Source organism: Mus caroli, unplaced genomic scaffold, assembly GCF_978045245.1.
Source record: "Mus caroli unplaced genomic scaffold, Mus_caroli_1 scaffold_15, whole genome shotgun sequence".
NCBI classification, from domain to species: Eukaryota; Metazoa; Chordata; class Mammalia; order Rodentia; family Muridae; genus Mus; species Mus caroli.
In genome coordinates, this window is record NW_028227270.1 from 94,417,258 (window position 1) to 94,443,455 (window position 26,198).

Sequence of the window (26,198 nt, forward strand, 5' to 3'; positions counted from 1 at the left end):
GAATGCGGCCTTTCTTTCCATTCCTAAAGGTTTTCAAGCATTAAACCTAATCCTTATCTATGCACTGTGGAAGTTAGCCCATGCCTTTGCCATCAGAGCCCATACAACATTCACTGTGTGGATAAAGATATGCAAAGAAGTGAAAGGCTAGGCTCTTTAGTTCACTGCCTCTGCTCATCTCACTTCTTGAAATGAGAACAAGAACTGAAGTCTTTGCCTGTAGGAATAACTGATCAGAAGTCAAAAATGCCTGAGAAAAACATTAAAATAAGCAAATCAAGCTGAGAACAGTTCATCATCAGGTTTGCTATTGAAACATAACCGGAGAAGAAAGGCAGAGACAGAATTAATGGTTTGTAACAAGAATTGCTTTCTTTCAAGGTAATGAGATTGTCTGTTCTAAGATCAGAGGAGTGTCCTAAAATCAGAATATGCCAGGGCAAAGATGATACCTGGGACCATACGCCCCTGTGTGGTTGTGCCTCAGAGAAAAGTTCTCATAACAAAACAGAATTGTCCATAGAAATTGCTTTGATGCTATTTCAATGGTTCTTCTTATCACTATTTGAACTATTTGAAAGCATTGCCCTACTGATCTGATTTTCTTCAATATTACTAGTAATTCCTTACATGAAAATAGGCATGGGGCTAGGCAAGAAATGTGAGCTAGGCCAGCAAGATGGGTGTGCGGGTAAATGCATTTGCCAAACAAGCCTAACAACATGAATATGATCCCTAGAACATACAGAAAGTTAGATGTGATGATCTATAATTCTAGCACTTCTAGGGCAAGGTGGGTATTGGGAACACAAGATACTTGGAGAATTATAGACAATCAAGCCTAGAGCATGTAGCATAGCAGAAACAAGATGTTTTCTGCAACAATGTGGAGGGAGAGGCTTGACTCATGAAAGTTGTCTTCTAACTTCTGAATGCTCACTACCACTCACATATATCATATACAACATACACACATTTCACCAAGAATAAGAAATTTAAATTTACAAATATATGGCAAACAGCTTTTACTGTGTTCCCTCATATAACGTGAAGTTTATTGGTTTGTTGGTTTATTGGTCTATTTTCCATGAAACTGCTATTCACCTCATCTTCACTTCAGTTTTTTGTTTTGTTTTTTGTTATTTTGTTGTTGCTGTTGTTTAGGGTTTTTTGTTGTTGTTTTTTTGTTTTGTTTTGTATTTTTTTGCTATTTTGTTTTTTTGGTTTTTTTGTTTTGTTTTGTTTTGGTGCAAAGCCATTTTGCTAACCATCTGTAGGTTTTGGCAAGAGTTAAAGATACTTAAGAAAGGTCACAGATAGTATGAACACTTTATCTCAGTAGTAACATGAAGGGAAGGGAGGATGAGGAAACACATCTGAGGGGCAAGTATTTTAGTGTTTGCCACTACTCTAAACTTACTTCTGTAGTCTCTGTGCCTTATTAAGAGTTATCATCTTTGTTACATTCTGCACAGATAAGGAGAATCTGGGGAAGCTGCAGAGCCACAGTCTATATGGAAAGAAATGATTTCAACCCATGCTGTATTACTATTTTTGACCCATGAGTAGAAATCACCATCTGGAGAATCAGAGATCAACATTAACATGCATTGCTGGCCAAGTCCACAGCAGCTTCTTAGTACCATTTAATTTGGGTGACAACATAGAAGTAGACTCTGACAGGCAGTAGTTATGGGACATTCATTCACTATACCCATGTCAGTGGTAATAACACTGCAATTCTACCCAAAATATGGTCTTTTACTATGTTTTGACAGGCATGTTGTTACTCCAAGAGTCTATGTATTATTGGAAATACTCAAACTAGCCATGGCCCTACATATATACATGGGCTTGGGCTCTAATGGCTATATGCATTAGAAGAAGCATTTAGCAGAGTCAATCATACAAATTTGGTGAGTGTATACACTAGAAAAAAAACAGTGGTGTTAAAAACTATGAAAAGGTTGAAAGAACACTCTAGGGGAGATTCTTATGTTTCAATAGCATGGTTTTGTGTTTATTTTGAATGACTCTACGGACCTGTAAAATTCTAACGTAAATTCCAGGTCTTTAATAATAGCATTCCAGTATTCTCAACAAATAAGTATTCAGTCCATACTAACACATGGACTGAATTAGGATTTACAAACAAAGCTTTGGAGTAAAGTTTACTTTGAATATAACTCTAGCTTCTGCTATTTAAATATTCTGTAGCCTAGAAGGAGTTGTGAAATTACTTTGGTCTCCATTATTCTGAACAGCAAAATTGAAATAATTATTTATTTTATAGAAATACTGTATGGTTAAATATGGTAAAAAATACATACAGTTATTCTAAAATGTTGATGGCTGATTATGGTAGCAGTAAATCCTGAGAATAAATGTTAATAAAACCCAACTCCTTTGTATTTATTGTTTAGTGTGAAATTGGCAGCTGGAAAGAATTTCCCCCTGAGAAATTCTATGTCCTGAGAAAACTAATGATATACATCCTTTTTTCAGTTAAAAAGTGTGTGTGTGGGTGTGTGTGTGTGTGTGTGTGTGTGTGTACACTGTGCATGTAGGTACCTATGGAAGCCATAAAGGGAGACTAGAGTTAGAAGTAGTTGTCAATGTCTGTGTACGGGCTAGGAAGTACACTCTGGTCCTCCACAACAGTAGCAAGCACTTTGTAAGTACTGATCAATATCCCTACTTCATTTCTATGGGTCTTCATAATTTTACAAATGAATATAGGACTGATGAAATAAACACATGCATTTTTTAATTACATTTTAGTGGAGATCTCTCTTTCTGTGTGTGTGTGTGTGTGTGTATGTGTGTGTGAGAGAGAGAGAGAGAGAGAGAGAGAGAGAGAGAGAGAGAGAGAGAGAGCGATTTTGATATTTTGATATTTTGTGTCTGCATAAAAGATCGAGGCTCTAATCATAACTTTAAGTGTCATTGTGGATGAGTTATTACTATCCTTGGACAAAAGATGATTTCATGAAAAGTAAGCGGATAGTCCAGTACATAAAAGCTCTTCCCAGGCCACCATGCGGACCTGAATTTGACCCTCCAGAACTTACTGAGCGCGTCTCGCTACACCCCACAATCATAGAAAGCATAAGAAGATATACTGGGAAGGACCAGGAGAATGTTTGGAAGCTTGAAGGCCCACTAGGTTGACACATGAGCCACATGAAATAGTTTCTTAATAATAATAGAGAAATATCTCATAGGCTTTGTGAGTTTTAACAATTTGCTGGCACTATTTGAAGAGGAGGATGGCTTAATTGGGGGGGGCAGGAATGACACTGGTTTTGAGAGTTCATAGCCTTGTCTCATGACCAATTTGTTGTCTGTGGTTTATTTTCATGTTTGAAAATGTGATTGCACAGCTTCCTACTATTGCTTAAATGCCTACTGCTTGTTAGTATTTCTTCCAATGTGCTATGGTGGGCTGTTACCTCCCTGAAACTATAAGCAAACTAAACTCATTCTTCTATGAGATTTCATAGCCAGAGTGTTATTTTTTTAAACAACAGAAAAGTGATAAATATAGAATTTGGTACCAGAGAGCAGAGTATTGCTATGAAAAAACTGACCATGTCTTTTTTTTTTTTTTTTTTTTTACTTTTATTCTTGTTGCATTTTATTTTATTATTTTATTTTAAGGAATTTGCAATACTTTGTAATTTTGGAGTAGAAAAGTAATTGGAATGTGTTAGGCAGAACATAAAGAGTGGCTTTAAAATAAGACTGGATGACAGTAAATCTGAGAGCAACACATACCACAGATGCACAGCTCTAGAGACTTCACAGGGGTATATCAGTGCTTAGGCTATAGGCCATTTGTGTGGTATTTTGTCAAAAAATTGGGATGCCTTATGCCCGTGTCCTAAGAACTTCCCTGAGAATAAATTAAAATGTAAGAGACTAATGTTTGTGGAGGAAGAAATTTTCTGACAGAATAAAATAGAAGCTGTAGCATGGCTGTTACTAATGATACTTAAACAAATCAACAATAGGAAGTGGAGCAAAGATATATAAAATGTACCACGTGAAAAGAAAATGAGCAGTAGGAAAAGTAATGTTGGAACCATGTTCCATGCTTAAAAAGGGTCTGTGATCATTACAGAGATTAGTGCCATTATGGTGATACCTGATTTATGCTAGAGTAATAAGGAAGGAGCCTGGAAAATAAGACTCTGCCCAGGTAAACCTCCAAAGTTTGAAAAAGAGCCTAAGAAGTTTTCTGCTCCTAGAATGCAAATAGATTTAAAAAAATAAAAGTACAGCTAATATGATCCAAGGAGGCCAGGGTCCATGGCAAAGATCCCAAACTGGCAGCTGAATTTGGCAGTGTTTTCTATGTAATGTTGGTTTTTGAAACTTGAAGGTTGGTTTTAGGACCTTCACAAGTGTGAAGGTGTCATAGATTTTTACCTTTGAGGAGTCGGTCCTATAATGAAAGCCCTTAGAGGACAAAGACTCTGAGAGCCCATTGTCTGAAGCCTTTATTCTAGTAGAGGTTCTAACATGGTGATAAGGACAGAACTTTTGGGTATCTGCTGAAGTTATCAGCCTGAGATAGCAGTGAGAGCAAGATAGCAGATAGCGAGAGAGATCAGGAGAGAGAGAGAGAGCGAGAGAGAGAGGGAGAGAGAGAGGGAGAGGGAGAGGGAGAGGGAGAGGGAGAGGGAGAGGGAGAGGGAGAGGGAGAGGGAGAGAGAGAGAGATAGCAAGAGAGAGAGAGAGAGAGAGAGAGAGAGAGAGAGAGAGAGAGAGATAGCAAGAGAGAGAGAGAGAGAGAGTTTGTAGGAAATCTGAAGGAGCAGAACCAGTTAAGCCTTTGGCCTTTGAAATTAAAGTCCCAGACACCAGACAGGGAGTTACAAGATTTGGTTTTTATTCTGTGACACTTTAGTCATACTTGGATCCAGTTTTTCTGCACTATGCTCCCATTCCTTTTGTTGGAATGGAAGGGTATTCTCATTCCCATTTTAAGTTGTAAGTATGAAGTGATCAGTTGCATACTGTTTTTACAGTGCATTGTGGTTAAGAGACTGCCTTGACTTTCAGAATAGCCATTGGACTTAAAAATTGTAGAGAAAATAAAGGACTATGAGAACTTTTAAGGTTTAAGTAAATAATTAATTTTTACATTATGGTTTAGCCATATACCACATGAGGACTATGAAATAGAATGTGATGTTCTAAATGGGAATTGTTCCTATAGCCTCAAGTATTACAACATTTAATCCCTAATTGGTGGTACTAGTTGAGATGTTGGTATGGCTCTGATGAAAGAAGTATATCATTTGAGATAGTATTAGAGTATTCATAGACTTGCCTCATTTCTAGTTTGCTGTCTCTGTTTAATATTTGCAGAAGCTGTAATCTCTCAGCTTCTTTCTTCTAGTATCATGAATTATCTTCTTACTATTATAGATATTTTTTCATGTTCCATAAGGCATAATGAACTATTTCTTCTGTTGCCTTTATTGTGGCATTTTTATAGCAACAGAAAAGTAACTAATAAAAATTTGAAGATGAAATCCATACTGCAATTTATCCTCTGCCCTCCTCACATGCATGATGTCATACACATGAACACACACAAACACACACACACATACACACATTCCATAAAAGCAACATTAAAAATAAATGATTCCCTGACTGTTAGACAGCTTACAATAAACTAACACAAACATTATTTCTGTATTTAAAAAAATTACATCACACTTTATCTATCATCTATCTATCTATCTATCTATCTATCTATCTATCTATCTATCTATCTATCTATCTATCTATCATCTATCTGTGTGCTTGTAGGAGTTAGGGCATATCATGGTGTTTGTGGTGAGATCTGAGAAAATCTTGTAGAAGCTGGAACTATGTGGATTCTGATGATCAAACTCATATCTTCCAGCTTACACAGGAAATTATTTTACTCACTGATCCATCTCCTTGACACATTTTGTTTTTTTTTTTTCTAGTTCAGTGTTTCCCAAATTAGAATGAGAAATCTCAAGAGTACTAACAATATCAACTCAATCTGCAATCTCATGACCCCTTAGCTAAAAGCTTTCAGGATCAGATGTTCCATTTTCCTACCAATCCTATAGGCAACCACTGGAAACTGTGTATCAGGCACTATACTTTATCGTAGAAATTCATGACTGGATTTTCCAAAACCCTAAAGCACACATTGTTTGCATTGTTTTAAATGCTAGAAAAAATTGCATTACTGCTGAGGACTGGCATATTTATATGCTAGTTTCCTTAGAAATATGTTTGCAAAGATGTAAGACAATTGATATCATGGATGTGGTAATAAAGAAATAATAGTTGTTCATGCGCAAAAGAAAAAATGTAAAGGTACCAAGGTAAGAGAAATCTTGATGTGTTTAGAAAATGGAAATTTTCCCATTCCTGTGGAAGTGAACAGAGCTCATGTGACAAGAGGCTAGCTAGACTCCAGTGTCAGATGGTTCTTGGTAAAAAAAACAACCTCCATCACTGATTTGTAGTCAACATTATAAAATACTACTTAGTATTTTTGCTTTAGTTTCTTTGTATGTATAAAGAGACATATGACATCATAAAGATATTCTTTTAGAGCCTACTTTATTAATGTTAGTTACCTTTTTTTGTATTAAATAGGTGAGTAGTGAGCCAAAACAGAGAGAATGTGTTAGAGAGGTGAATTGTGACCTGATCATAAAGGATGTTTATGTATGTGTATTAGCATGTAAGTTTCTCTTGTCTTTCCCTAGTGGGAACTGAGGCTAAAAAGGTGGCATTCACAACACTATGACAGGCAGGGCAGAAAATAAAAGCAAAGTGTAATGTATCCTTTTTATGAAAGTAACAATGGAAAATAATGCCCCAATGCTCTGCTTCAGAGGCTGGGTAAATTGTGACCTGACTACCAGAGGCAACATCTAAGGAAGTCGTGTGAGTTCCTGAAAATATAATGCATTCAGGTTGGCTAAGTTTACCTTTGCTGAACAATCAGCTTAAGATCTTCTCTGAATCCTTAGAGTAGAATCTAGAAAAAAGTCTGGAATAGTGCTGTCTAATAGATACCATTGCTAGCATCAAAGGCAAACCACTATATATCTAGACAGTATGAGTGGCATTAATAGTCCTTGTCATCTTTATTCCTTCATTCCTAAGCATTTTTTATAATAAAAAGGATGAATGTCAAAGCGAGGATCAGGAATAGAATAGAATGGAGTCCTTCCCATGTAAATATAATAAAATAGGCTTAAAAGTGCTGTAATGGAGCAAGTTAACAAAAAGGGACTTGGTTTTGCATTTTTTCATATACACTCCAGATTTTATTCCCCCACCCACTGCCCCCTGTCCACCCTCTGATTGTTCCACATTCCATACCTCCTCTACCTACCCCTCTGTTTCCATGAGGATGTCCCTAGCCCACCCTACCTCACCAGACCTCTAAACTCCCTGGGGCCTCCAGTCTCTTGAGGGTTAGGTGCATCATCCCTGAATGAATACAGACCCAGAAATCCTCTACTGTATGTGGGTTGGGGGCCTCATATCAGCTGTTACATGCTGTCTGTTTGGTAGTCCAGTGTTTAAGAGATCTCAAGGGTCTAGATTAATTGAGATTGCTGGTCCTCTTACAGGGTCACCCTTCTTCTCAGCTTCTTCCAGTCTTTCCCTAATTCAACCACAGGGGTTAGCAGCTTCTGTCCAGTGGTTGGGTGCAAATATCTGCATCTGACTCTTTCAGCTGCTTGTTGGGTCTTCCAGACTGTGTTCAAGCTAGGTCCCATTTTGTGAGCATTACTTAATAGCATCAGGCCTTGGGACCTCCCCTTGAGCTTGATTCTACTTTGGGCCTATTGCTCTACCTTCTTTTCCTCAGGCTTCTCTGCATTTCCATCCCTGTATTTCTTTCAGACAGGAACAATTATGGGTGGGAGTTATGACTGTGGGATGGCAACTCCCTTCTTCATTTGATGACCTGTCTTCCTGCTGGAGGTGAGCTCTATAAGTTCCCTCTCCCTACTGTTAGGCATTACATCTAAGGTCCCTCTCTGAGTACTGAGAGTCTCTCACCTCCCAGGTCTCTAGTGCATTCTGGATCCCCCCCCCAACTTCCTACCTCCCAAGGTTACCTATTTCATTCTTTCTGCCAGCCCTCAAGGCTTCAATCCTTTTCTCTCACCCAATACCAGATCAAGTTCCCCTTTCCCCCACAATCTCCTGCCCGCTTTCTCTCTCAGGTCCCTCCCTCCCTCCCACTTGTCCTTGCTTTCTTCTCCCTCCCAAGTGGGACTGAGGTGTCCTCACTTGGGCACTTCATCTCTATTCTGCACTTTTTTTTTTCACTAATATCTACTTATTAGTGAGTACAAACCATGCATGTCATTTTGGGTCCGAATTACCTCACTCAGGATAATATTTTTCTAGTTCCATCCATTTGCCGTCAAAACTCAGATGTTTTTCCAAGGTCAGAAAAACCCCTGAAGTTTTTACCAGGCTGAGAACTGAAAAGTGATGGGACAGAAAACCCATAGGCAATCAGAATATACTTCAGACAGAGTAGAATTTCACTGAGAATATAACATCATCGTTGGTGTCAGCATTAATTACAGACATAGAGATGTTTATATCAGGATGTGGAGGAGGGGCAGTATGCAAGATTGGGGGTGGGATAATCCTCTGCAGCATGGGTTTAAGGGGAAGGAGGAAATAGAACTCTGTGTATGAATAATATCAGTTGTGGATGCTGAGGGGTCTAGAAGGAGTAGTCAGAAAAATAAGCAGTGAACAAAAATGAAAAAAAATCATATAAACCAACTGATGAAAGAGAAATTTTACTTTGAAAAGGGGCCAAGGATTCATCAAATACAGCAGGCGTCAAATACAGCAGGAAGTCACCAGGAAAGGCACGCCTGAAAAGGCTGAAAAGCAGATTTGGCATCTGTTAATGAAGACAGCATGAGGAGCTAGATGAGCTCAGTGGTGAGCAAAGGGGTGGAAAGGCAGTTGTGGTAGAAGAACAAATGGAGCATGGAGAAATGAGAGTATTACAGGAAGCTGACTGCTGGGAAGTGCAAGCAATAGCCACACAGGAAGAAACCCATTGCTTTGTGGGAGCTGTTTGCTTTTGATGTTGTTGTTCTGCTTTGGTTTTAATCATGCAAAGCTGGCCACGTCCACATTCTATTACTTTATCTCAAGTGATTGACACCAAGGTGAGGTAATCCCCAGAAAATAATCAGATTCAGTACTTCTAAAATGTGCACACAGATAGCGTATTGCTCAGTGGTATCATGAATGTGTAGCTTGTCCAAGACCCTGGATTCAAGCCCTACTAATACAATTAAAAAAAAAAAAGCAGGTGACATTGTGGTGGTTTGAGTGAGAATTACTCCTATAGGGCCATATATTTGAACAGGGACGGTGTCTTTTTAAAGGGAACTGTCTGGCCTAATTGGAGAAGTGTGTCAAGGAGATTGGGTATAAGGTTTAAAAAAAAATCTAATTGAAGCCCAGCATCTATTCCTGCTGCCTACAGATTGGATGCAGCACTCTCAGCTCTATGATGCCATATTCTCCACCATAATGACAGGTCACTAAATTTCTGAAACTGTAAGCAACCCCCCTCCCATTAAATGCTTTTCTTTATAAGTTGTTGTGGTCCTGATATCTCTTCACAGTAATATAACACTAAGACAGAATTTAGTACTAGGGAGTCGATTATTGCTGCAACAGACCTAACCATGCTGCTTGTTGGAGGAATGTGGGCTCTGGGACTTTGAATTAGGAAATAATTTCAATGTTTTAAGCAGGGTCTATACTAGTAGGAACATAGGAGATCATGGCACTGAGGGTGATGTCAAATGTGCAAGCTCAACTGGAGAGATTCCAGAGTATAAGAATAATAGCAACTAGCCTGGAGACCTTGCTTTTCATGATTTGAAAAAGAATGTAGCTACATTTTATCCCCTTCCCACAAATCTGCCTGAGTATAAATCATACGCTTTTGTTATTAATGATATTGGCAGAGGAAATTTCAAGATAGCTCACTATTGACTCTGTCATGTGGTTTTCTTCATTATTCTTATGCACATCTATAGTGGAATGGAGAAATATGAGCAAGGACAAATTTTTTAAAAATATTTTTATTAGGTATTTTCCTCATTTACATTTCCAATGCTATCTCAAAAGTCCCCCATACCCCCTCACTCCCCCACCCACCCACTCCCAATTTTTGGCCCTGTACTGGGGCATATAAAGTTTGCAAGTCCAATGGGCTTCTCTTTCCAGTGATGGCCGACTAGGTCATCTTTTGATACATATGCAGCTAGAGTCATGAGCTCCGGGGTACTGGTTAGCTCATAATGTTGTTCCACCTATAGGGTTGCAGATCCCTTTAGCTCCTTGTGTATTTTCTCTAGCTCCTCCATTGGGGGCCCTGTGATCCATTCAATAGCTGACTGTGAGCATCCACTTCTGTGTTTGCTAGGCCCCGGCATAGTCTCACAAGAGACAGCTATATTAAAATGCATAGTTTAAAGAGAAAAGGAACACCAGGACATGGAATGTAGTTAAGTCTATTACTCAAGGGAACTGTCTGACCTAATTGGAGAAGTGTGTCAAAAAGATGGGTATAAGGTTCCAAAAAAAACTAATTGAAGCCTATATATATATATATATATATATATATATATATATATATATATATATGTGTGTGTGTGTGTGTGTGTGTGTGTGTGTGTATGTGTGTGTGTGTGTGTGTGTGTATACCTGTTGCAAAAGAGAACTAACTTCCAACTTGTGAAAAAAATGAAATGAATGAAAAGCTTAAATAGTGAAGGAAATCATAAAATACAGAAATCCGATGCAGGTGTAATTGAATGAGGTGACCATGTTCCAGCCATATCAAGTGTCAAAACTTGGCAGCTTCTAGCTCATGGTTCAGACTTTACAGTCAGTAATACAAAAAGGAAGTGGTGAAATCTCCCTTATTAGCTAAGGAAAGCCAGAGACCAGGTATGTTTCAAAAGTGTCTCTGGGTAAATGTCCAGAATGGCAATTGACTTGAAATTATGACAGAGAAAGCTGAATTGTTTGGAGACCCGAGGATACTGGAGATGTCAGGTCTGAGGATACCTGCAAGAAAATTTTAAGGTAAGGTGTGGAACCAGCCCAATAGAGAGAGGTGTGCTATGGTCAATGAAGCTGAAAGGAATTGGAGATATGGAGAATTCTTTGATGTCAAATATGGAGATGCAGTATGGAGTTTGCTAAGTTGGTTTTCCATAATCCTCAGTCCATTTCCTTACTACACTCATATTCCCCCTTTTCAGAATGGCAATGTGTAGTCTGTGCCATTGTATGTTACAAGTATGCAATCTACTTTTTGATTTTGCAGGGATTACTAATTACAGCTAAAATGCTGGCATAGATCTCAGTAAAGACTTTGAACTTTGGACTTTTAAACAGTATTGAGACTGGGAGAGAATATAATGAATTCTGAAGGTTGACTAAATGCCTTTTGTGATATATGCTGCAGGTTTATGGGTGATAGAGAGTGGACTGTGATGCCTTGAATTAGAGTGGCCTCCATATGCTTATAGATTTGAATAGTTAGTTACTGATGAGTGGCACGTAGGCTTCGATTTTTTAAAACCTACTTTTAATAAAGGTTCTCAAATGCTTCCACCCTCCTTGTAGCCCACTATCTAAATGTAGGAGAGCAAAGATGGTAAATAGCATAAGAGACTGTGAACCTGTTTAGAAATAATTCCTTGGGGCAATTCCAATATCTGTCAGGATTTCAGCAGTGCAGTAGTGTCAGGATAGCAACCACCAATCAGCAGCGGTGGCATGATCCAGCAGAAACTGCTAGGCCTCCACCAAATTGACATGAGTCAGTGGGAGCAACCAGGGCCAGCCATGATGCCAGGATAAGTTCTCTGCAGTGCCTCTCTCAATGAAGCAAAGACCAGTGAAGGCAAAGACATGAAACCAAGGAAGAATTGCTAACCAATCCTCAGGGTTGGCCAGTTGGATCTGTAACCTTCAACCACTCCACAAAGACACTAGTTTTACCCTGGGTCTGGGTCATTGAGATAGCTTCTGCTACTCTGGATTGGATGTCTGTCTGGCTCACATAGGAACATGGAAGGCCATACCTGTCAGAGTCTGAGGACCCCATGGCAAGCATATGACCTATGATTCTAGTATCCGTATCAGTCTTCTATACAAACACAATTAATCCACAGAAGACTCAATAAGCAGCAAGGAAGCAGAAATGAACAGTGAAGATGTGAGGACAAAGGGAAAAGAAGAGTGATTTAAATCGACGGTGGCATCGATGAAAAGGTATTTCAATCATGTCAGCCACAGTGGAATATTTTAGAAAACCTGAAAACCATAACTGCAGTGACCTTTACCTGCTCATTCTGACTTTTGCTACTTTTTTTTCCCTTCTTTCTCACATCTGCCCCTCCCAACACCCTTTAGGAGTCAGTATCACATCTAGTTGATGGACTGGAACTATGGCAAGGAAAGGACCCTTCATGTTATTTTGAGTCCATTAAATGTAAAGCACATCTATAGCAACCAAAGCACCATTTCTGCGTTGCTACCCATCACCTGTCAGCCTGCTTCCGAATTTCACTATCAGCACCTTCCCTATCCCTTCCTTTCCGTTTTCTTTCTTACAGGTCTCCATAGCAGTTATGACTGCTCGTTCTTGCACCACTAAGGGCTCATTTGCTGTGGAGGCAGGTGCAGGAATAACCACAATGCAATACATATAAATAACATATCTGGGTAAGAAACCTTACCACATTATCTGATGACCAACTGAAGTGGAGTCTCACAAAGGCAGGCAAGACAAATAGACATAGAAGGGAAACTGAAAATAAAAATTAAAAAAAAAAAGAAGAGGAAGAGGAAATCAAAGGGTCATATGATAGAATCCAAAGCAAGATGGAAATTTCTTTCAAATAATAACGCCTGTCATTTCTTAAATTTTTCTTCATACTTAGGGAGACACCATCTTAATAAACTTCTATGATGTAAGAATGACATTAAACACAATCACTTCTGTAATTTCGAGGTATGATAAAACAGTGAGACTGTTCATTACTTCCTTAGAAACTGAGAGACAAAGGGCAAACCAGGGAAACGAGAACTGGTGGGCCTCAGTGCCTGTACTTCGTCCCATATGAAAGGGACATTGTTATGATTCTAATTAGTCAAAACCTTGCTACAATGATCATGAGCCTGACCTTTGGATGATAACCTGGATAAAGGAGAAATTTCTTCAGGGACCAGAGGCTGAAGTTGTCATATTTGCTTTAAGAAAATGAAAAATGAGCCTGCACATTTTACCTTGAAAGCTGCATTGAATAAAAAGCCCTGACAATACACTAAGAGTCATAAATAGAGCAAGAAATGATTTCCAGGCCTGTCCTTCCAAAGAGAATGCATGAAAGGGACTGGAAAATCATTCATTGTAGAGCTAAACAAAGATGCTCCATCCTTCATTCCTTCCTATTAAGTGAGAAAATAGAGTGCACCAACCAAAGAAATCAACAATCACCCCCCTCAGCAAGCTTAAGGAACATTTTCTGCAGCTCAGGTCACTGATCTCAAACAAGAGGAAATTTCAAAATTTCCACCCAAGCTCATAGTGTTGTCCACAGCAAGTGTGGGCACAGACACCATGCAATTGAGAGAAGGCAGACTCAGAATAAGCTTGTCAGTGCCAATTGAAAACCACTCCATAACACTGCCACCAAACACCTCATTATGAAAAGGGATTCTGCTTTCAGGTTGTTGGTATAAACAAGCACAATTCTTTATCTTCATGGATTAATGCCTATTTGATATTTTGTTCAATATTTCAGAGATAGGATTTTGTTCAAAATGTAGAAATGTAAAGACCAAGAAATATATGAACTTGTACAGTACAAATGCATGGAATATAAATTTAAAATAATAAGCACTAACATATATTTTTGTGCCTGAATTATACAATTTAGATATTTACATATATTAAAGTTACTGTCTGTCTCCCACATCATGTTTGTGCTATATAAATCTGGGACAAGAGGGACCCAGATCGTTAATAATATTATTTATACATTTATTTGCAAGATTTATCCAGCACAGAGTCTCCAGATAGCTAACTGCCTTGTATCTGGTATATCACCATTGCAATATTTTACATTAAGCCCCTTGAAATAAGCAAGTCAGTGAGGAATTGTGTTTGCTCCTCCTTGAACCCAATATTTTAACTGTGTAGAAAAACAAGGGACATGGGTTTATTCTAGTTAATTTTAATAAAGAAATATAAGATTATAGGATAAAGTCATTCAGATATTTCTAATTTATATTCAGAATAGTGATAATTCAGCCTGCTAGGGCACTGTCCTCTGCTGGAACTTATACTAATTGCATTTCAAGTTAAGTGTATGGTCTGTGCCTAACTTTTCAGCAAATATCTCTAAGTTTACTCACAGTACTAGAGTCCCAATACTATATTACTGAACAGTGTTATGGAGTCTCAGGGAAATATTGTAGTGTGGCCAATATCACATATTCACCCAGTGAGTACCTTCCAGAGAGGCCGCCCTGGCAAAAGATCCTTACGGTCAGTAGGCTTGGAATACATCCGGCCTGAACTTTATCCAATTTTTGAAGGTTTTTTTTTTGGTTTGGTAAGGAATTAATTTTAAAGGATGATTGTGGAGAAACACTTCCTGTTACCCTCCTCCATGTTGCACAATGCATGTCTGAACCCATGGAACCAGAAAAGTCACTAGAAGGCAAATTTCTGTTATGGTTATAATGTAGTTAGTTACTGTCTCATTGTTGTGTAACCAGGAAACCACAGCTAAAGAAAGAGGGATTATTTTGGCTAGCACTTTGAGGATCCAGTCCATCATGATGGGAATGCTATGGGCCAGGACTGTCAGGCAGTTCTCACACTGCATCCAGATCCAGATGGCAGAGTGAGACAAGGTCTGTGCTCCACTGGCTTCTTTTGCATTCAGTTAGGAACATCAAGTGACAGTGTCAACCCAAATTTATGGTGACTCTTCCCTCCTTATTTAAGCCTCTCTAAATACATGGTTATAAGCATACCCAGAAGTGTATTCCCTAGATGAGACATAATTCCACCAAGTTGATAATCGAGATTGACCATAACCAATTCAAGCTTCTGCCTCTGTAATCAACTCTTGTATTTAGGCAGCATTTAAGATCTTGAATTTCATCTTCCTTAAGTGATGATCAGTAAGATATTCTCTATATCTGGGTGTAATAAAGCTAAGAAAGTTTGGTAACATTTTAAATGTAGAATAGTACAGAAACAACATTTTGTAGTGTTTATATTAAGATTGAATTTGAAAAGTGTATCAGAAAGGAAACAATCATTTTCACTTGAAATGCACCTCTTCAGATGGTTATCATTACAAACATAAAACCTGTTCAGGTTGAAACCTAGGAGTGCTGATATACTTTTAGATCATATATTATCTCTATTATGTTTGTTGCTAAGATCCCCCATATATCTTAGCTATTTTGATGATAAAAACTAATATGCTGAAACTAAGGAATATCAGCATAAAACCAATTAGTAGTAGTAGATTTTCTAGAGGATATATATCAATTGGTTCTCTTGTTATATATGAAGGTGTGTGGCTATTATTAAAAATTTCTAATCCCTACTTCCATATTTTTTATGTTACTAGTAGTATTAAATTAATGAATATTCATGAAGTGCTTCACAGAGTGTGACTTCATACTGCAGATGTAAAACCATAGTTCTCATCTTAAAGGGAATGAGAGATAGTATATCGGGGAGCCATCTTGAGTAACAATGGCTCCAGAATGCATATTTAGGTTACTCCAAGTTTATGTTACACCAAAATTCCAATATAGAAAAAATTTCATGAATTATTATAGTTTTACAGAAAAAATAAAGTCATTAGTCATGGCAAATTTAAAATTTATTGGTAGGTATGTAGAGAGGTGGTTACAGCCAGATGGGGGAAACTATTTTAGATCAAATATACTATCAGATCACATTCTTAGCTTTTGAGTGGAAGTTAAGGGTCTTCTAAGTTAGTAGTTTACAAAAGGATTTTATCTATGTTAGTTCTGACACAAAGTTGGACAAAGAATGTCTGGTGCAGAGGACTAGAGCTAGCCTAAGGTAAGATAATCAGCCACTGGACTTGGGACATTCCAAATCTCCACAGTACCGTAGCTCTAACAACATCAATCTTGTCAGACACAGTTTCTTTTCAGGAATTCTATTTCCCTAGTAGGTACCTGCCTTTATTTATTCTTCTCTCCTTTACTGACCCATCTTCTTCATTTGCTAGTCAAGTATTACAAGTAATCTTGTATGGTTTTTTATTTTTGTTTTCCATTTCCAGTGTAATCTTTGGCACCAATTTTGTCAAGACTTCAAAAATCATTTCAAAGTGGATTCTGGCTTGTTTTGGTTACAGTTTCAGCCTGTGGGAAATAATTTCCTGACCTCTCCTGACTCTTAGTAACCAACTGACTTCCTTGAGCCCACGTCGATGCAATTACTGATTACTGGTTACTCGTGATCTTTACCAATTATTTGAAAATAATTAAACATATTTGACTTTTATTTACACAAGAGTAGCAATCTCAGTTCATTCACTTTCTGGCATTTTCATTCTCCAGCTCAAATAAACAGTTGCTTTTTCTTATTTTCCTGGAGACAGAGGTCCAAGCTTTTCTCCCCTGTACCATGTGGTAGTGCACAATGATCACTTTTTGGTAGCTGTATAGTTAGTTAGAAAATTCAGTCAAGCAATTGTTAGTTACCTTAAAGCCAAAACTTTTACTTTTTAATAACAAGCACTTTTAGCACACACTTTCTTGATGAAAGCATGCTCAGTTCTCTGCAATTTATGTTTTAGCCTCTATAATGTTAGCAAGATATGAATATATGCATGAAGAGTTTCAGTGAATGTAATTACAGTGGCAGAGTGATAAACACATAGCTATTTTGTCTGATAATATTATGTATTTAACAGGTTTATTTGTTCAACAGTTTGAACTTTAATTATATTTTGCCATTTGGGAGTTTTAGACATGTAACAATCATAGCTCTTCTCTGGTTATTAGTTTAAGAAGATTGCATTCATTATAAAAATAATCCAGATTTATTTATTAAAATTTTTCTTCTTAATGCCTTACCAGTGAACTAAGATTTGATCACTTCCTTTTGCTGCTGGTGTTATGTGACTCATTTGTATGCTGAACAAATCATTTCCCAATCTACATGCCACAGTGAAGGATGCTAAAGATGGCTTGGGCCCAAGGCAGCAGTAGTGATAAGCACCATGTGCCAGGTGCTGTCACAGAAACACAGAGCTCTTCTCCAAACTTTTCTGACATATTCCTCTGTGGACCTCAAGTGCATTGAGTAACTAACAAATCAAGTAAAATTAAAAATAGAGGCCATGAACCTGGAAAACAAAGAAATAGGAAAAGAAGGAAGAAGGGAAGGAAATATAGAACGACCTGTATATCAAAGCTAATAAAAAGATGTAGGAACAGTAAATATATAGATATCAACTAAGCCCCATTCTCTTCCTGTCTAACCATAGCACAGCAGTCTATTGAAAATCATTCTTAACTATTGAAGGAAGGCATGATTTGGCCAAATGACAATGAAATCTATAAAGACTGATAAATATAGCTCATATTACCAATAATTGTATTATTTATTTATAACAATGGCAGATAATTATCATTTATAATATCTTATATTAAATTAATGAAGTTTGAAGAAAATGCATTTGTGATTCTTTGACAGCTGACCATTTTGTGTGATTATTATTTGGGTAATTAAGTAGGTTGAAATTCAGTCTTCAGAACAAAAGTAGCCTGTCCTTTCTTCCTCCATCAGAAAAGTCCTGGGCTGCAGAGAGGCTCAATGGTGTTAAGAACACTGGTTGCCCTTCCAAAGGTTCTGAGCTATATTCCCAGTAATCATATGGTAGCTCAGAACTATCTATAATGTGAGCTGATGCCCTCTTTTGTAGCACAGAAGTATAGGAAGACAGAGCATTCATATACATATATAGATAAACCTAAAAAAGAAAAGAAAAAAAAAACCTTTCTCACATGATATGTTTGGTTAGTTATGTCTACAGAACATTTTCTGATAAAGCATGTATTTCCAAGATATGGCTTAAATATGTGTTTTCTTTGGCTCACAACCTACTCCCGTTGGAATTGTAATTCACAATGAATCACATGCTCAGATGTTAAATGTGCACGAGAATAAATTACATGTGTATGCACACTCATGTAATGACTTACCAATCTCAAGAAGGCAGCCTCTCATCTCCCTCCAGTACTGCCCTTTGCACTTGTGTAGAATAAGTTTGCATTTTACCAAAACATACTTGAAGATAAAAGGATGGTGATGACTTTGTGATATAATATGTTTATCAGTTTTAGTTTTTGACATCAAAATATTTAAGCTCATCTGTTTACTCCTGATAAATAGAACTACAAAGTATGTTTTAATGGGAGAGACAGAACTCATTCATTCATTAGACACACATTCCATATAATACATGAAAAATCACTTGATAGTAGAAATAAAAATTAATACAAAAGTAGGTGCTACCAATCTTGCTCTGAGAGTGCTTAGAATTCATGTTTGTTTGGACTGGTATTTGAACCTATTATTTTGAATTGATGCATGTGAGGTGCATGAAGAGCCAGCCAGCTTTTATTAATCTAATTATTTTTTCCCGACATGAAACATTAACTATGATCAGCTGATATTTAGACCACATTGGATGAATTCTATTTTGGGCTTCAATTCTATCCAGTCTAACCTGAGGTGAGGTTAAAAATACTCAGGTAAGCCATAGGTCAGTGCTTGTCTGGACCTGATGCATATACTGCAGTTTGTTTCTTCCCTGCACTGGTGTGACTAGATTGTGTTCTCAGTCTGGCCATTTCTACAGTTGCTGCCTTTGGACTAATGGCTTAGTTCTTGTTTACACCCTTTCCTTGTATGCACTCTCTCTTGTCTCCTGGCCCAGACTCAAAATCCCATGGACACTTTCTCACTTTCTGGCTTTGGTACCCTGCTCTGGATTATATATTCTTCTTTCCTTAAACAATGCCTTACTTTGTAACACCATCTGCCCTAGAGATCATGATTTAACCACTGTTGGCTTCAAACACACATCAATGCCACCTTGGCCTACCTAGGGTTGGATATGTGAACCACAGTGCCCAGACCAGGTCACATTCTTTCTGTCACTTAGACAAGAAGAATTCTAATGGCAGGATTTTAGTATAAATATTTACACTTAAAAATAATTTCCCAACGCTTTTAGTTCTAAAGGGAAAATAATATTTTCCACTATTGAAAAATTTCTTACATTAAATTTTATTTGGAATTCTCTTGAGTTCTTTTTGCCTTAGTGGACTGATAAGATAACCTTGTTGTTTCTTCTCCTATTTAGAATTTATTAATACTTGCAAGGGAGCTTTTTGTTGGTAAGTGCAAATATTTATTCCAAAAGCGTGCCGTTAGAATTCTTCTTGTCTAAGTGACAGGCATGGTCATGTAGATCTGTAATCCTACCTCTTTCCACGTGTGCTAACTTTGCTTACTGAAAACCATGACCTTTAGTTAGTGCAGAAATAAAATAGGATAATTCACAATATCGCTGTCCTTTCTTGTTCAAGTATCCCAGCTTGTTCAGGTTTGCATTCAGAACTTTGAAATGAAGCACCAAATCTTATTTTATACGTTAGCATATAGAATTCTATCTCAGTCCTTATTTTTCTTGCTCTGTAATTAGTATACACTAACTTACTAAATTGTACACCTCTGATGATTTTCTTAGATACAGTTTCTTCCTCGTGGAAAATAAAACTTAAATTCACTGTGAGTCCTTCTTTTCAACTAGGTATATTGAAAATAGTCCATAGGCAGATGCAAGTGCAAAACATGTCAAACTATTATGAATACATGAATATCAGATTATGTATGTTTTATTCTTTTAATTTTTTTAATATTCTTTTAATTTTAATGTAAATTCTTAGAATTTAATCAAAGCATGTTGCTGTGTTAAAAATTACAATGTACTAAAGATTTAAACATTATAAATCTAACTGTAAGTCTTTAGTGATTAGAAAAACTAACATTTATACAATGGAGTACTACATAGCAAGTAGATACTGGGTTTGTGTCAAGCCAAAACTTCATATCAAAAGAAACAGCCAATGGCATGAAGAGACAAAGCATATATTGGGAGACATTTTGGAAAACCCTGTAATAGAGCCAGCCATATAGTGAACATGTGAGAAGCTCAATCAACTTAAGAGCAAGCTCCCATAATACAACAGAAAGTCCTGCTAGCCTAAATTATCCAAACAAGTAGGCAAAGGGGCATAGGTAGCCCCTTCTCAGGACAAAGGCACACAAATAGCCAGTAGATATCATCAACATGTGTTGTCATGAAAATTAATATTAAAATTACCGTGAAATATCACCTCAGACCTGAGAAAATGGCTATTTGTCAATACACAGAAGGCACATTCTGGCAAAGATGTAGAGAAACCCTAGAGCACTGTGGGTGGGAATGTAACTTAATACAGATACTCCGGAAAAGTAGTCATAGATCTTACCTTATGACCTAAGAATCCCATCACCTTTACACCCAAAGTAAATGTACCAGCATTTCAGTGAGGTCACAGTACAATGTTTATTGATGAACTATTCACAAGAGCTAAGTTATGGAATCAAACCAATTGACTATCAAGGAACAATGGATAAAGAAAATGCTTTACCCATAGCCAGAAGAATACTATTTTTCTGTATAAAAAGATACATTTCTATTGGAAAACCCTCAAAAAATAAGCACACAAACAAAAGGAGCCTTGTATACATGTAATCTTGAGACATGGAGGGTAGAAGTAGGAAGGTGACCAGTCCAAGGCTAACCTGCACTACAAAGAGATTTGGTTCCAAATGAAAATAAATATAACAAAAAATGAAAGACAAATTACTGTCATAATTTTTCAAATTAAGGCTGTTTTGAGACCAGCTATTCTTTGAGAGACAGCATACAGTTTCAAACAGTAGAATAATTCAAAATGGTCTTGCAAAAAAATTAATTGGTGTAAAGAAAGAAAAACCTTATCCCTGCTCAAATATTTAATTTCTGATGCTCTTCCTGTACTAAGACATTTATTTACCAGGCAGTAACACAATAGTAAATATTGTCTTCATATGCCCTCATAGTCTTTTAGATGCTAAATGTCTCTATAAATATATTTTGAATTATTACAAACTGCTGCTGAGTCGACAATAACAACTTGTTGTTGTTGTTGGTTTTTTGACAGTAGCTTCTAATGTAATTTCCTTGTTTCAGCTGCTATTTCTCATTTATTTTCCAAATGTGAGGCTTCTTCATACTTTTCATTTTTCTAGGCTTTTAGTATGTCAAGCTTTATTATCTGAGAACAAGTTGATGTTTTCCCATGGCATTTGTCACAGCAAAGTAAGTGAGTTTATTCTGACTCTCCTAAGTCTTTGCATGTGCTTAGGTTCTTTATTATGTTACAGTATTCCTCAAAAAGTTTAACCAAAATTTTATTGTGAGCATCCTTGACACACTAAAATATGAAAATATGATTATTTCAAACTTTCTTTTAATTCATGTGTTGCAACTTAAAATGATAAGCCTTGATGTCCAATTAGCGTTTTTCTTCAAAAGTAAAATTTAAGGAATATGCATGAATAAAAACAGAATGAAAATGAGCAAAACCACAATAACACCTTAAATTATCCCTATACCTAGTGAAACGTTTTTTGTTTTGTTTTGTTTTGTTTTGTTTTTGTTTTTGTTTTTGTGGTTGTGGTTGTGGTTGTGATTGTGGTTGTGGTTGTGGTTGTGGTTGTTTTGTTTGTTTGTTTGTTTGTTTGTTGAGACAGGGTTTCTCTGTATAGCCCTGGCTGTCCTGGAGCTCACTTTGTAGACCCAGGCTGGCCTTGAACTCAGAAATCCACCTGCCTCTGCCTCCCGAGTGCTGGGTTTAAAGGCATGCACCACCACGCCCGGCCGAACATTTTTTTAAAAAAAGAAATGAATTCATTTTAGTATTCACTACCTCATCTCTCTCTCTCTCTCTCTCTCTCTCTCTCTGTGTGTGTGTGTGTGTGTGTGTAGATTATCCCTTTGATTCAGGCACACATGTATTAAGATCAAAGGACAACTTATTGAAGTCAGATTTCTCTGTCATATGGGTCTAGAAGTTAACCCCAATCATCATTCTTGGGAAAGGCACTTTTACCTGAAGAGACTTTTCATTGACTCATTGTTTTAGAAATTTAAAGGACCTTAAATTTTTATTTATATTTATATATGTGTGTGACTGTGTCTATACATATGCATGCGCATGTACACACACACACACACACACACACACACATACATGGGTACCCATATATAATAGTGTCAAGAAGAGAGTGTCAGATCCCCTGGAGCTGGAGTTACAGGCAGGTGTGAGTCTTCTAATATGGGTGTTGGGATCCAAACACAGCCCCCGCCCCCAAAAACAGCAGACATTGTTAACTATTAGTCTTTGATTCTGTCATAATTTGTCTTAAAAATGTAATAGTGTGTAATGCATTATCAGAGTTAGTTTCTGTTTAGTTTTAGAGGCAAAGGTCTGTGTAATTACATTATTACTTGCCAGAGTATGAACGAGAAGTTAGGCATGAGGAGGCTACAGGCAAACTAATAACTTCTAATGCTTTCAGAGTGTGCTATATTTAATGGGAGGATACTCACCCATCCTATGTAAGTTTGTAAATGGTGAAACATAAAACTGTGAAAAAACCCATTTTACAAACCATCAGCCGTCATTATTTTTTTCTGTTTTTCTCAGGCTACCATTTATAATAAAAATAATTCTGAGAAACAAAGCGTGAAAAAAAAGACTACAATACAAATTCCTTAAAAGGTTTCAGAGCATGTAAAAATCCATGCCTAATATGATCAAAGAAAAGCCTTTAGTTTTGTCTCCAGATAATTTTTAGCATTTTAACTCACTGCAGCTTTGCCTACAGTAAATGAATTTTGATTGGCTAAAACCAAAAATAGAATAAAAGTGAGGTGACAAGTTCCCCTTGTTACTATGAAAATAACTTGTTTTCACTGAAAGCCTGATGGTGGCCGATGCACAAAACATAATTATATTCTCAAATACAATGAAGGAAAATGGGTTCTTTGGTCTAAGCAGGAAGAAGTGCCTTTCACCAGAACAAAGCATGCAAGTTATGACATGCTCCTACTGGCGCATTACTGTGTAAATCTTGCATAAACTAGAGATGAGAAACAATCAATATTAGTAATATAGTCATTATGAAGTTGGTAAATGTTTTGTATGTGTTTATGTATAGGATCTGGAATTCTATTCACTGTCATAGGTGGTACATGTGTGAAGATGCATTCCACCTGTGACGTCCATCTAGCTACCAGTGTCAGGAATATATAGTGTATATAAGGACAAGTAGTAGGTTTGATGGTTAGAGCGCATGTGGAAAACAGAATGGTGAAACACTGTCTTTGAAACCCTGATTTTGCCAGGCAGTGGTGGCACATGCCTTTAATCCCAGCACTTGGGAGGCAGAGGCAGAAGGATTTCTTAGTTTGAGGCCAACCTGGACTACAAAGGGAGTTCCAGGACAACCAGGGCTACACAGAGAAACCCTGTCTCAAAACAACAACAACAACAACAACAACAACAAAAAACAAAAACAAAAACCAAAAAAACAAAACCAAAAAAAAAAAACAAAAAAGCAAAAAAGAAAAGAAATGAAAAGAAAGAAAAGAAAAGAAAAGAAAAGAAAAGAAAAGAAAAGAAAAGAAAAGAAAAGAAAAGAAAAAAGAAAAGAAGAAACCCTGATTTTGCACTGTCCTGGTTGTAGTTATGACCGTAACACAAGCAAATTGACAGGGGTTCTGAATATAGGTATCGAGCTTGCATCCTATATCCTCATGCCATCTTTTCCTAAGCACTGAAATGTTGACCACATTACTTGGCTATTTGGTTACTCCAAATCTTATTACATAAACATAGGAATAGGAATAGCCTTAATTGTCTTAGAATTATTGTAAGAATCAGATTAGCTTATATTTATAAGTGCTTATGTCTGAACCTTTTATAGACTATTGGTAGCTATCACATTCTAGATATCTAATATGTTTTTGTACATAGATTATACATCTCTCTCTCTCTCTCTCTCTCTATATATATATATATATATATATATATATATATATATATATATATATATACTTATGCAGAGGTTTTTGTTCCCAAGATTTATCTTGGATTGATTTTTGAGATTATTTGATGGCAGATTATTTATTACAGAAGGGCAAACTACAAACATTATTTATTTAAACTCCAGGAAAAGCCACACAATTCTGAACTACAGGGATAGACGTTAAAAAGTGCTAAGCATTAAATACATGACATCATCAAAGAAAGTGGTTGGAATGAAAGAATGCTAGTGGTGAACTTTCAGTGGGACTTTGGTTCTATAAATAGTAGAGAGCTACACAGCAGGGATAAAAAAGGAGTTTTTGTGAGTTTGTCCCCAGCAATATGTAAAAGAAACATTATAAACTATTCTACAGCAGGAAAAAAACAAATTACTTAAGATGCCAAAATATCTTAGAGACATGATTGCTTGAGTTTGCTGTGCTTCACTCAAACCCGCACTGAATGGCACCAGATCCAGACTGAAAGAGACTGCTATGTCTATAAATCTATACATTTCGAATAGCTCTTTAATTATACATAGTATCTAAATATTTACATCTAAATCATATCACTAACTGTATTTTCATATCACCACCTACATACAGTGTTCTGCCTCTATTTGGCACTAAACTACTATCTACTGTTTCTCTGCACTCATTATCAATATTATTACATCTTATGAATGGATATTCTATAATACTCTGTAAAATGTTCATTAGTCTGCAAAAACATCTATCCATCCCCAATTCAAAGTCAGAGAGAGATCAGAATCAATGGGTTTACAGACCTAGAAGATATTAGAGAGTGATTCCTCCTGGGTTAGGAAAAATAGATGCAGTGATTTCATGAGCTGTAACACTTTATCCTTTGCAAGGAAATAAAGATAGTTTGAGGTATCACCGAGAAAAATTTTGAATCCAAGTACCTGACTCTTTCCATTTTTGGACAAAGTTATAGCCATTCATCACCTTGAGACTGAAAGAATACAAATATACCTTACTAATAGCAGAAATTTTATCATAAAGACTAAACCATCTTACTGTTTTTCCTTAGGTGCTGGGAACCAAATCCAAGGTCCTGTTTATTCTAAGTGACTACTAAGTTTCTCTCTCAGCCCTTTGACAGACATGTTTTCTATTAAAAAATATTTTCTGGATGATCATATAGCATAGATGGTGTAATGCTTGCTATTTCATCAGTAGGATATAAATTTAGGTCACCAGCGTTAATATGAAAGCTAGTAGTAGTCATCTATAACTGTACCAGGAAGGGACCATGACAAGAAGGCTATTGGATCTCAGTGGCCCTATAGTCTAGTCAAATCAATGAGCTGAAGGTTGAGTGAGAAACCCCATCTCAAACCAAAATAAATACAATAATAAAAATAAAATATAGCCTTTTTCCTCTTGAAGCTTGCATACCTACTTCAAGCAATTTGAACCATTATAAACAGGCTTGTTCATGCTTCTTCACTCATAATCCTCAAGGAGGGGGATTAAAGCTCAATTCCAGGTGGATTTCTCTACATCTTCTGTTCACATGTGAGAACTTGCTCCCATCGTTTCTGAAGGAGCTATGCAAGCTTTCAAAGGAGAAAAGTAATGAGGAGTAATGCTCAGCTTGTAAACAAGATTTGAAAAATGACAGCATCAATTGACAGATCAACATAGATGGAAGAAATCTTGCAAGGCTAACCTCCTAGATGAAGCCATTCACGATTGCTGAGAAAGGGAGAATCAGGATTCTCCATAGTCACGTCTCCTGAGAGGTGACACAATTCCAAGTCATCATCCAGAAATGTATACTCACCTCAGCACAACTAAATGAACGCAGCAAGTTATACTTACAAA